Source organism: Rattus norvegicus, chromosome 15, assembly GCF_021556685.1.
Source record: "Rattus norvegicus strain SHRSP/BbbUtx chromosome 15, alternate assembly SHRSP_T2T, whole genome shotgun sequence".
NCBI classification, from domain to species: Eukaryota; Metazoa; Chordata; class Mammalia; order Rodentia; family Muridae; genus Rattus; species Rattus norvegicus.
The window spans coordinates 65,949,284-65,963,164 of NC_141548.1; the positions used below are offsets into that span (position 1 = coordinate 65,949,284).

At 35.4% G+C, this 13,881-nt stretch overlaps 1 pseudogene; it reads right to left on the minus strand.

The window, feature by feature from the left end:
• Positions 1-13,574: 13,574 nt before the first annotated feature.
• On the minus strand, positions 13,575-13,665 carry LOC148001077 (U2 spliceosomal RNA; annotated as a pseudogene).
• Between the last annotated feature and the right edge of the window lie 216 nt (positions 13,666-13,881).

The following is a 13,881-nucleotide window of genomic DNA, read 5'->3' on the forward strand; positions in this document are numbered from 1 at the left end:
TTTCTTTGTGGCTATATTGTTGTTCTTGATTTTTCAAATGAGGCTTTTTTTTCCCAATGTATGTTCTCTCATTTACTCTTTAAACTTTCCAAAGGGGGGAAAAATTCCCGCTTGGTGCCAGTTTGCGCAGAACAATAATTAGATATAAGCTTGTCAAACTTCTCACAAAGCTATTTTGAAGATGGGGATGAATTCTGACGTTAGAATAGGAAATCTGTGTGAGGGCTAAAAATACTTATACAAAGCTAACTGACGGAAATATGAAGTATATTTGGCCCATCAGTGATTCATAAAATATCTACTGTGAAATCCATGCTATCTTGTTTTTAAAAAAAAAGAAACTTTCAGAACAGTGCTTATTTTTCCTACTTATGTTACTGCTAGATTTCTGTGAGAATGTGAGATGAGAGTGCCCAGAATATCCTATTTATGAACATAAGTGGCCATAAATGTTTTCTTCAACATGAAGATGATAAAAATAATGATAATAGTCTGAAGTGAGGAACAGGCATCAATTGTTCATGATATGTCAGGCACTAGGTGGTTTGCCTGTTGGAAGCCTTCTGAGGGGTTCTTTAGGGTGTAAGCCCTAAATAATATACAGCAGACACTTGCTAGAATCAGTCCCTAGAAAACTGACACTGAATCCCTACACCTAACTGTTCTTAATCACCCCTTTTACATTTTCCTGTGCAGCACAGAGGAAATTTCAATTTCTCTAATGCTAACATTGCTGAAGGCATGGAACCACACAATGAAGGTCTTTTCTCGGAAAACTACATTTCATTTCTCATGAGAACCAGGAAACCTATAACTAGCAAATGGAGGATTAGATAGCCCTTCATGTAAAAGGATGCAGAAACTACAGGCAACCATCTTGAAAACAGAAACGCACTATTTATTTCTCTCTTTCTTTTCTTTCTTTTCTTTCTTTTCTTTCTTTTCTTTCTTTTCTTTCTTTCTTTCTTTCTTTCTTTCCCATCTTTATTAAATTGGGTATTTCTTATTTACATTTCAAATGTTATTCCCTTTCCTGGTTTCCAGGCCAACATTCCCCTAACCCCTCACTACCCATCCTACCCCCATTACCACCCTTCTCCCAAGAATTCCGTTCACTGGGGGTCCAGCCTTGGCAGGACCAAGGGCTTCCCCTTCCACTGGTGCTCTTACTAGGCTATTCATTGCTACCTATGCAGTTGGAGTCCAGGGTCAGTCTATGTATAATCTTTGGTCCAGGGACTAAGGCACTATTTATTTCTAATTTGGGCAAAATTAATGTATCTCAGCATTTAAGAATCATATTATAATCATAGTCTGTAGAGTATTCATATAATGTAAGTCATAGCACACAATCTTACAGAAAAAATTATTTAACTTCTCTACTCAGAAACTAGCCCCACCTGAAGCAGGACCGGATAAATCCTGATGTGGCTGAAATGTGTTCAGGAGAGTAGGGTTGAAGAAACAGGAAAAACAGTGCAGCAAAATGCTTCATGTTTGACTCACTTCCTTGTCCAGGTTAGTTTTTACAAGTCTTATTTCAAAGCCAATCCAATATTTGTTTAACTATGCTAAAAATAATTAATTCAATATCAAGCTATAACTGAAATATCAACAAGCTTAGTTGTTTAGATAAGGTGTTGTGTGAAATATTCTTTAACTTTTGAAAAGAAATAATATCAATAGGGGTGATATTTGTTCAGTAGATTTGTACTTCTTAATACATTATCTATAAAATCAGAATACTACATAAGAGGGCTCAAGTGTTTCTTTTTATATTTCTCAGTTCTTGTAGGGAAAATTAATTTAAAGAAAATAGATGTATAGAAGCATTTGAAAGGCTTACTTCACGTAAGTCAGGAAATGCAGATATAACATTTTTCACAGCAGAAAAGTGAGCTGCTTTTGCTCTTTGCTGCCTTTCATGGATTTCGAGTTGCTATGGCTTCCCATCTATCATGTTCATGACAAGCATTCAAAGCAGAAATACTGTAGGAGGATTACTTGTCTGAGAAAACACATTTTACTGAAGGCCTTTATTTCTGGCTCACTGACACTATTCACCTAAACACGCAATGAATGGCCAAATAAGCTGTACTTATCTTTTTTCTTCTGTTGTCAATGTCAAAACCTTTTAACCTGGCATGTTTTCTAGGAGTGGGTTTTCTTTCTCATGAGTTTTCCAACCAGTACCTAGTGTGGTAAGTAAGAGAATAACACAATATCACTGAATACACTTCATAAGTCTTTTAACGCAATTTGACTCAGGAATGTTAGCTAATAGTCTCTTGATTATACATTTCCCTCTTGACACTGTAATTATAATACCTACATGTGTCGCTGACGTAAAAGTTTTGTAAATGTGCTGTCCACTGTGCTCACATATGAATTTTTAAATTAAATTTCAATAGTTAGAAAGGTTTATTATACACCACTAAAACAATGATTAAGTTATATGTAATATATGTATATATTAGTACAAAACATATTATTATCTTAAAAACTTTGGTTTTTGTCCATTTGATCTTTTTCAGGCTTTCTCCAGAGTACATGTGGCATTTTGATCTGAAATAGACAGCATTTGGAACCATCTTTTGTAATTGTGAATTTCATTAAACCCATTAAAATTAAAATACCCTTTTTTCCTCATTTGCTTGACATGAATACTAAATTACTAGGATAGAATTTTCATCAGAATTTTTAATATGATTTTCACTTATTTTTCTTTCTAACAAAATTATTTTTGGAGATTGATTTTACATGTCAATATTATATACCATATTTCATATATCATATATTTTATATCATACATATACATAACTCATCATATGTTCATGAGTTCTTGCAATTTATATTGTATTAAATGGTTTAAAAATGAAATATTACCAAGGATCCAACATCCTGTGATGCTATGGAAGAGTGAAACCCCTTGAGAAGGAAAGAGTTATAGCAAGGCAATGTTCTCAGTGGGAACATTCCTTTATTTTTTTTTCCCGGAGCTGGGGACCGAATCCAAGGCCTTGCGCTTGCTAGGCAAGCGCTCTACCACTGAGCTAAATCCCCAACCCCAGGAACATTCCTTTAAAATGAATGTTTTCTCTCAACAAGAATGAGATAAATAGATCCCCGTGACAATGGTCTTTGTCCCAGACATCACCAACAAGCAACAAAGAATGAAAACTTTAAAAAAGTAAAGTAAGGATTTTTCTAATATAAAGTAGACTTAGCTATTTAACACAATGACTCAATGACTGGAAGCTAAGCGTAACAAAGTGAGTTGACTATCGTAATACCTTCAGATATTATCTACTGAGGCTTGGATGTTGACTGTATTCCACTGTTTATATTTTGATATACTGTCAAATTATCTCCTAAACATTCATTTTTATATCATTGACTCTGGTCACTCTCAACCTTATTGAGACCAATTCCCTCTTTTGCAATGGACAAGTTTCAATGCAGAAAAAGATTAACTGGACAAATTACTGAGACGAGACTAACTGTTCAACCTAAATGACACATCTTTATAGCTCCCCATGCTGTGGCGAGACTACAGGAACATTGCTAAAAAGGAGATAGGAAGAATATAGGAGCTGGTTAATGATAAGAAGTGCTGTGATGTACTATCTCCTGGACATGATGTGAATATTGTACTCATGAACTCCTCCACAAGACTAGCATAAGAACTGCACTAGACCAAACGAGTAAAGATAAATCCACAGAGAATCAGCTTCTTTTATTTATATAATGTTCATGCATACATACATCTGCAAGCACTAGACCTGGGCATATTTTTGTTATCATTACTTCTGTATGATCGAGAAAGGAACAGGCTGGAATACAGTCCTGGCAGGGTTGAAAACTGGACAAAGTATTGTGGAACAAAAAGTTCAGCTCACACAGTTTGGCACTGAAACCACTCCAACCACCTTTACTTATACATTTAGTTTTTCACAGCTGAAAGGATTTACATCCATTTTCTCATTTTCTCATGTGCAGTCTCTTTTAACAATGTCCTACGTTTAACAATAATATGCATACACTATTTTTCCCTTCTTTCTCCTCCTCAGGTCCGTGGTTTCCTGCTAAGACCCAAACTGAATCAAGGAAGAGGAAACATAGCTTCAGCAAGCAGTTAGTATGTAACTGAACACATTGGTACATGACCAGGTGGCTGTGATTGGCAGTAACTGCAGTTACACTATAAAGAGATGATAAACTACATTCAGGAAATTCTGAATTAATGGCACCTAGCATTTCTCCATATCCTGATCAGGAGATCTAATTCCTCTAATGCCAAGGAATCTTGTTAAATTAGTAACACAAGTAAATTCCTCATTCTTGCTTACCTCTGAATGTTCCTATTGTCTTGGAACCAATGATCCAGCATGACCTTCCTAACATTTTGATAATTATCTAGCTGTTGTTTACAAGTCAGAGGGCTAAATTGTCAGAACTAAGTTCCCACAGGAAAGAACATCCAGACATTAGCTTATGTTCCCAGACCAAGCCCTCATGTTGACTCAACCACATCACCATTATTAAATAACAGGAGTAGTAATATATCCGGCTCCCATGATCCTCAGAGACAAGCAAGAGTGAAACATAGTCCCAGCACTTTTTTTTTTTTTTTTTGGATTCATGGGAAGTGACTCTTACAGAAAAGGTGAAAGAGAAAATGCAAAGCCAAAAATGCATGCAAGGCAAAAGTGAAGCAAGCATTCTCTCAGGAAAGACCAGGAGATTCTGTATAAATATCCCCCCAGAAGTCCATGCTGTGTGGGGACCTAACTCCTCAAACTGACCATAAAGAAAGGAGTCTACATTACACTCATACACTTTTCCAAAGAGAGGCTTGGTCACCACCAGGAGCAGCAAGGAACATAACTTTTATAATTACCTCAAGTTACAGAGTTATAGTCTTCTAATGATAAAATTATACTTGGTCTAACTACCTATAATAATACCATACTTGTCTAATATCTAAAAGTTATTGTCTTTATTGGAAATCAATCTAATAATCACCTTCAAATTTATACATATCAATTATTCATGAATTAGAGCTTTGTTAGTAGCGATTTTTATATTTAAGACTGAAAGGTTATCCTTCTGTGTAGAGGGCAGATGGCAGAGAGCAGTGAAGTCCATATTGAATAACTGGATAATAGACCCAAAGATGTTACCAATAGAACCTCTCTATTGAGTTGAAGAAGACCTAACAAATATCCCATGGGGAATAAGATACGACTTTTGGAGCATATATATTAACCTAAATTTTCCTTGTAGACTCTCTTATTGTTTACCCTTCTAAAGGCACTAATAGCACAAACATATTTTTATCAATTTATTGCCTGTCGATTGCCATGTTTTCTTTCCTATGTTCCTATCAGTGAAAAAACAATGCGTCTTTCCCTTGAAACATAAAGTCTCTAAAAACAAGACCTGGTATTTACAGACATGTGCTATTTCCTGTGAAGTGGTCAAGTTATTACACTTTCATATTGTGCTTTAGTTTCTCCATTCTTAACATGAATCTATTAGCTTTTTAGGTAATTGGAGAAGTAAATAAATGTTTACATTCATGTAAGACACTTAACCTAACCTAGCAATGGTAAAGAATAAAGAATGTTAGAAAAATTGGAGAAATTTTGACTCATGCTCCCACAATTAGAAGATAATATTTATTACAGAGCTGCACATTTTGTATAAGCTAAATAATTAAAATATTATTGCAGAAAAATTAGGATCACTAAATATCCATTGTTGTTGCTACACAGTAAAAAACATCAGAGTTTATCCAGAAGCTGGCATTTCCCCAAAAGAGTTAAAAGTTAAAGAAACCTCAGGACAAAACCCCAAAAGCTAACTATAATTAGCAGAATATATACTATAATAAATATAATTAGCAGAATAATTGAGCTAAATGAATGATACATCAAAATCTGATTATTAAAAGGCACCATGATGATGACATAGGACTTGTTTGCTTCTTTCTTTCTTCTTATTGCAAGATCTGATTTCTCCTGCTGTTTAGTAGGTACGTTTTAATATCTATTTCTAGGGTTTCTCTTAATAACAAATACTTTGATGTCATGATACATTTAATGTGAATGATGAGCCTTAAATTAATTTGCTATTTCAAAGAAGAATCTTCAACATGGACAACTGTTCCTAATAAATTCCTTTACAACTAACTAATGTGCAATTTGTTGCTTGTCAAAACATTAGGAATTGTGCTCCTGTTCCATGCAAAACATAGTTAGCTAAAATTTACTCTAGGAAGTACAAACAAAAAGAACTTACTAAATTAGAATTCAATAATCTATACTTAGTCTCTGATTTTTAAAATGAATTTAAGCAGTCTTCTGTTCGCATAAAATATTTTAAAATAATATCTTCATGTCTGGTTGAATCATTTTTGATTTCATGATAATCAGTATAAACACAGCTTATTAAAATGACTCACCTATAATCTATTAAATAATAAAACATAATAACTCTTTTGGGTTTTGTATTTTCATTAAAACTCAAATTCTGATATTTTGACCTGGTATTCATGTCCAAATCTTAGTATAATAAAAACCTGAATGTGTTTTTTGTGTTTTGTGATATGTCACACTGAATTGTGTTTTGTGATATGTCACAGCCATATCACAAAAAAATTGTATGCACCTTAATTCTTTCTATGTACTCTCTGTCTCTTTATTGAGTGCCTTCTTACTCAAAGACAACTATAAGTAACAGTTATGTGGAAAGTAATTCAATTCCAGAATACTTTAGAACAAACAAAAAATGAAAGAAGTTTGTATTATCATCAACAAGAATTTATTAAAAATGCAAAAGATCTAAGCATCCTCCTACTAGTCCAATGTTTCTCTACAGAAAGAATTTCTACATGGGCCAGAACTAAGACATACATCTTAAAGCACAATAGAGATTTAGAGACAGGCAGAACATTCTGAGTTCAAGGCCAACCTGACTTACAAAGTGAGTTCTAGGTCAGGCTGGTCTACAAAATAAGACCTTGTCTCAGACACAGACACAGATGCACACACACAAACACACACACACACACATACACACAGAGGGCGGGGAGGGGCAGAGGCAGAGATAGAGACACAGAACAGTTCTACTCATTTGAACTGGAAGATTCTTCCCTGCTGAGTAGTTTTCAAAATGCAGGAAGGTACTCTTCAGGCTGCTAGAAGAGAAAAACCATCAGCAATTTTATCCAGCTGTGAACTCGAATGCCTCTCCATCAATCTGGCTGGAAAAAGAACAGCTATGCTCACTTAGATAGTAGGGGCACCACTATTTTTGGGTTTATGATTGGTTTTGAGGCTTCTGCCAGAAGATGGCATTGATTTGGGGTCAAAAGTTTTGTCTTTATCCCTACTGCTGGGGTCCATTCTGGCCAGAGTGCCAAAAATTATTTGTGTCCTGATAATCTCCTGATAACTCTAGTAAGAAAATACAGTGGCAAAATTTGACCTTATTTAAACTTGAAAGAGACAAGAGTCTAGATTCCTCTCTGCAACCTAGCCTGTAGAGTCTGAGTGCACAGACCTTCAGATAGTAATGAAGAAGCATTTGTAAAGGATAACTGAAGGCATGGGCTAAGACACTATTAGAATTAGAGCAGTACTGCATGCTGAGTTCTGATTTTGTACATTTCTAGTGACAGAAGAATAAAGATAAAAAATGAAGGAAGAGCAAAGTGTTCTGTCCTTTTGAAGAGGAAGTGAACTTTAGGATAAGACCATCGGAAGATGTTTGATAACTCAGGTAACCAACTGATAAGTGATTTAAGATACAACATTATAAAACTAAGAGTTAAGATTATCACACCTACTTGTTGGCATATTTGCATTTCTCACCATAGCAGGGCTTAGTTCAGAAAACTAGACTTTTCTTTAATTACAGAACAGCAAGTAAAAATAGAACACTATATAATTTTCTTTCTTTCTTTTTTTTGCAGGTAAAGACATGTACATTTTTATGTTTTACTAAGCTTCTCATTATATGATCTGTACATACATATGTATAGTACACATACAATATAATTTTAGTCATTTGTAAATACATCACTTACTAATTGCTTTAAACTTAAGGAGAGCAAGACAGTTCAATAAAATTGAATTTTCTTTCTAAAGAGAAATATCTTCTTTAAATCCATTTTATTAAAATATTTAACCTGTTGTATATCAAATAACTGTTATTAGTAATTTTTATTATCTTTGGATCGTCACTTTAAGTAATTATTGCTGAAATGATAAAGTGATTATAACTATTTGTGTTTGTCACTGTAAAACTATGAATGTGAGGCAGGGAAAATTCAAATCTACAGATGAGCTGTACTTACAGTAAGGCCTGAATGTAATTTTCAAAATTTAGAAATCTTTGTCTAGGAGAGAACTGGGGTTAGGCCATTTGAGAAGTGGTTACTATTACGCATCTCATTATGGAAAAGCAGAAATACAAGCAAAATGAAACCTTTTACAATGAGACGTTTCTTGAATCCCTATATTGTCACTACTTTATTATTGCCTCCCTGAATATGGATGGTTTTTGTACTTGAAAGGCCCATGAAAACAGTCTAAAAGATTGTGAATGAAGCATTATCAATACATGGTTAAACCATTTTTTTTTTCATTTTGAGCTGGCAAAGTTGAAACTTTCATTTTAGAAGTAATAATATTTCTGAGTTATGCACAAAAATTATATACCAAAATGACCTTAATATCCCAAAAAATAGATCTTATCAATCGTTACCGTCAGTATTTCTAACATGATAAAAAAAAAGTATATTCTGTCAAGAAAGACCAAAGGTCTGGAAGGTAGAAGGAAGAGTCAGTGTAATTTCTTAAACAAGACACTAACGTGGGGGTGATACCTGCATGTAGCTGCACAGTAAGTCATGAAGATACTGTAGGACATGTCTACTAGGACAATTGATGAGTGAATTCAATAAAACATACAATATTAAGAAAGAAAGTACAATCCTTTGAAAGTGAATTTATCAAATACTGTACCTGCGAATCCAGTCTTTATTTTCATAGCTCAACTATATCCAGTCAGTAATAGAGCAACATGAGTAATAGAGTATTATGCAGAAATTGCTGTGAACATTAAAAATTATCACTGTACTTAGCAGTGATTAAGAATAAGTCAGAAAGGTTGTTTGTCTCTACTAGGAATTCACATTGGCCATCAATATTAAACATTTGATGGGGGGAAAGACCTATATATGATACCGACATACAGATGTAAAAGGATTACAGCTGGGTGAGTTTTGAAGAAATAAATCAGTGATTAACGATAATGGGAGTTTACCAAAATTGAAAATAGCTTTAACTTTTTCTTCTATCCATATGTACGTGTCGTAGTTATGGTTTCTGTTGCTGGGATGAACTATATTACAGGAAAGGCTTTCACTTCCATATTATAGTTCATCATTGGATCAAGTCAAGACAAGAACTCAAACAGGGTAGCAACTTGGAGGCAGGAGATAATACAGAGGTGATAGAGGAGTGCTGCTTATCGACGTGCTCCTCATAGCTTGCTTACCCTGATTTCTTCTAGCATCCAGGATCACAAGTTCAGGGGTGGCCCCACCAACTGTTGACTAGGTCCTCCCACAGCAATTAAGGAAATTTTCTAAAGGGTTGTCTGCAGTCTGATATTATGTGGGAATCTCTCAATTGATACATCCTTCTCTCAGATGACTCTAATTTCTGTCAAGTTGACACAAAGCTAGCCAGTACTATATGAATGAAAGACAGATTATTATGAGAATGAAATAGCCTATTGTAAACTTAAATATTAAAACAACATGAACTTATATAATTAATAAGAAGAATGAATATACCTCTTATGACCATAGTTCATATGATCCATTTCTTTATAAAAAGTTGAGTCACATGTAATTATAGGATTTTATAGATTTTTTTCTTGATATTTGCTTTCTATATTTTAAAGGTAGACTTTACGTTTTGAAAATAAGAGATCAAACCATTTTTGATCCAAATATCCTTCATTGAATATTCATGAAAAAAGTTAATATTACCTTGCATAAGAAGTTAAGCATTCATGAAAAATAAAATTATGGGGAAAATGTAAAATGTTACACAGAAAGGTTTCATCACAAATATGAAACTAAAAGGTAGCCATAGTGCCTCAAATGGGAGTGTCTGAGCTTTAATCCCACAACCCAACTGAAGTCAACTAAAACAATTGCACTCATCTAATCCCAGGCTCCAATGGCAAGATCAGACTCTCAGGAAACTTGCAGATCTACTACCTTATGGGACAAAGTACAACACAAACAGCCAGAGTACACATAGAGGGACCCATGGTCCCAGCTGCTTATGTAGCAGAGAATGGCATTGTCTGGCATCAATAAGAGGAGAAGCCCTTGGTCCTAGGAAGGCTCCTTTCCTGCAGTGTAGGGGAATGCCAGGGTGTTGAGGTGGCAGTGGGTGCGTGGGAGTGGGAGCGTCCTCATAGGAGCAGAGGTAGGGGGGATGGAAGGAGGTGACAAGGATAACATTTGAAATGTAAATACATACAATATCCAATTAAAATAAAACATAAGCATGAGGGACCCAAAGGGGATAGGGACTCCATAAGATAGAGAGTCAATTAACCTCGACCCAGGGAGGCTCCCAGAACCACCAAACAAAGTGCTGGTGTGGACTGAACCTAGGCTCCCAGCACATATGTAGCAGATGTGTGGCATGAACTTGGTTTAAGTTCACCAACAACAGGAGCAGGGGCTGTTCTGAATCTGTTGGCTGCCTGTGGATCCTGTTCCACCTTCTAACTGGGCCACCTTGTCTGGCCTCAGTGGGAGAGAATGTGCCTAGCCCTGCAGTAACTTGATCTTCCAGAGTGGGGTGATACCCAGGGAGGGCCTCCCCTTTCTCAGAGGAGAAGGGAATGAGGGTAATAAGAACTGGGGGGTGGGGCTGAAAGGAGGGAGCTTGGATATAAAACGAATAAATAAATGAATGGAAAAAAAAACATAAAAAAGAACTGGCCTCAAAATGAGGTTAAAGGTGAGGTTCAACACTCAAGGTGCTCCACTGATCGTCACAATTGCACTATGGTGCATGTGCTAGCACAACCACATCCATGAACACATACCTCCTACTATGGACATGACAACAATTAAAGAAAACACATTTTGTTCAGGTGGTATTCAGCATATACACAAAGCCAAGCTAGTAAAGTTTGACAGGGAAGAACATTCTACTTTCAATAGGAAAGGCACATATGCACAAATATTTCACTACTGTAGCAAAATTTCGATTGAAGCATGGGGGATGGGCTGGAAAAAGCAAAACTGTAGCTAGGAGGAAAAAGCCTTAACTGGGAACTCAATGTTGACTAAACTGTTACGGTGACAGAAGACTTGGAGATAAATGAATGAATACTAGAGACAGTCAGAAGCTACATGCAGCAAAATTTTGAAAGAATAAATAAGGCCCAAGACAAAATGAAAGGTGACATATCTTCAGCTATAAAAAAATCAGAGAAGCAAATGATGCATATTTTATTCTCTAATGTAAAATCTGCGGTAAGACTAAACTATACAAGCAAATTACAAAAATAGCTACATTATGAGTGAAGAGAAATTCTTTTTCATAAGTAAATCTTTATGTAAGCATCCATCTACCAATAAATCCTAACTGATAAACAAAAAAAGCATGAGGATCTCACAAATGAGTGATCATCAGTGTACAATAAAAGTAAACAAGCCTTCATGGGAATGAGTAAAATGTATACATATGAAACCATGACACACATGGCTATCATATTTTTAATAATCTATCTATTGATATGACAAAGTTAAGCCAAAACTCTAAAATAGGAAGTTTGTATGGAAATAATACAATATATTAAATACTGGCAAGACAAAAATGTTCTAAAGAACCTGATTATAAATGCGATTCAATTTTAATAGTTTTTTGCATCCTAATGATTTGTTTCTGTTCTACTTTCCCACATGTACTGTTTTCATGCTTCAGTATGTCACAGACATTAATTTATTCTATTTCTTAATTTTCTTTCATTTTATGGTGACAGTAAAATATTGTATGCATAATAAGAGTGTAATTCTTGTAAACTTGGCCAGCAAACCAAGCCTGTGGCATTCAGAGTCTCCAGACGAGAACTCACCACTATTATGTTAATAAATCAGCATCGTCTTACACTGTCTTCTAAGTACTTGTTCTTACATCCACAGATTAGGGTAGGATTTTTCAGCCTTCATCAGGAAAGCTTCTTTATGAAATAGGCAGTGAATTATGCAGACTCACAACTGGTCGAAGTAAAAGAATAAGTGACTGTATAGTGTTAACCCCCAAAATGGCTGTGGCTGCCTCAGGGAGCATCCCCGAAGAGATGATAGAAATATTTTAAGAGGCAAGGTTTCAGGACTATTGCTGGAGGACAGGACAAGGTGATGAACTCATGAACTGATAGCAGTCATGACTATATGTATATGAAATGCACAGCATCAACTCAAACAACATTCTACTATGGATAGAGGAAAAACACATGAAAAGCCTTACTGGACCCAGAAAAAATTGGCAGCTGATAGCTATGAGACACAATGGGTATGTTCCCTATGCTCCACTGGACTGCACCCTTCAGCACATATGGGAAACTCTAATTTGAATAGGACGGAGGAGAAAAAAGAGGAGGAGGATGGGGAGGAAGGAAGGAAGGAAGGAAGGGAGGAAGGAAGGGAGGGAGGGAGGGAGGAAGGAAGGAAGGAAGGAAGGAAGGAAGGAAGGAAAGGAGGAAGGAGGAAGAGGACATGGAAGAGAAACAAAATTAGGAGGGTGTTCAGTAAGAGTTGAACAGATGAAGTAGATGATGCTTATAGCTGGAAACACACCCTATTGATTTAGGTACTTGAACACTTGTGCTATTTCTGGAGGTTTAGGATGAGCAGCCTTGCTGGAAAAAGTCTGTTGCTGGAAGCAAGCTTTGAATCCACCTCTCTTTACTGCTAGTTTGGTCTCTCTCCTTCAGGCCTCTGGTTGAAGATAGATTTTCCTCCCACTTGTTTTGATGACCATACCTCACAGCCATAGTAAACTTATCCTTCTCAAACTATATTAAAACAAACCCTTCCCTGTCTAAACTTGCTTGGTCCTTGTGTTTAAGCAAAGCAACAGAAAGGCAATACAGATAAGGGTATGGATATAAAAACATTATAAACAGCTATAAAATATAGAGCCTTTGCTTCTCAAATTATTTATTCCTTATAAAGAAATTATAATATATACTTGCAATATTAATTACACACTACCATATTTTATAAAACATAAGGGAATGTTTCTTAGCCAAACTGTTAAATAAAACAGAATATAAATCAAAATCCAACTTATAATAGTTTTGGATAATATTTAAAATAAGTTAAATCACTATTTATTTAAACTGTATTGTTTTTCTAGTGTAACACAATTAAGCTATATTTTCATAGAGGGCTACACAGATGGCTCAGTGTTTAAGAGCACTGACTTTTCTTCCAATAAACCTGGGTTCATTTCTCAGCACCACATAGCAGGTTACAAATGTCTGTAGCTCCAGTTCTAGGAGATCTGACACCCTCAGATACTACACTTGATCTTAGCCAAAAGGCCGAGAAGCGATGACACCCTCAGACATGTAGACAGAACCTCAGTATATATAAAATAAAAACAAATAAATTATTTAAAAATGCTTTCATTCAGGTTTTAGCCCTATCTGAGATTTAAAATTTATCCAACGAAAGTGAATCTTGAGTTACAATATAATTAGAATGTCAAATCAAACACATTTACATGTTTTGGTTTCAACTGAAGAGCTAGAGTGTAGCAATATCAAGAA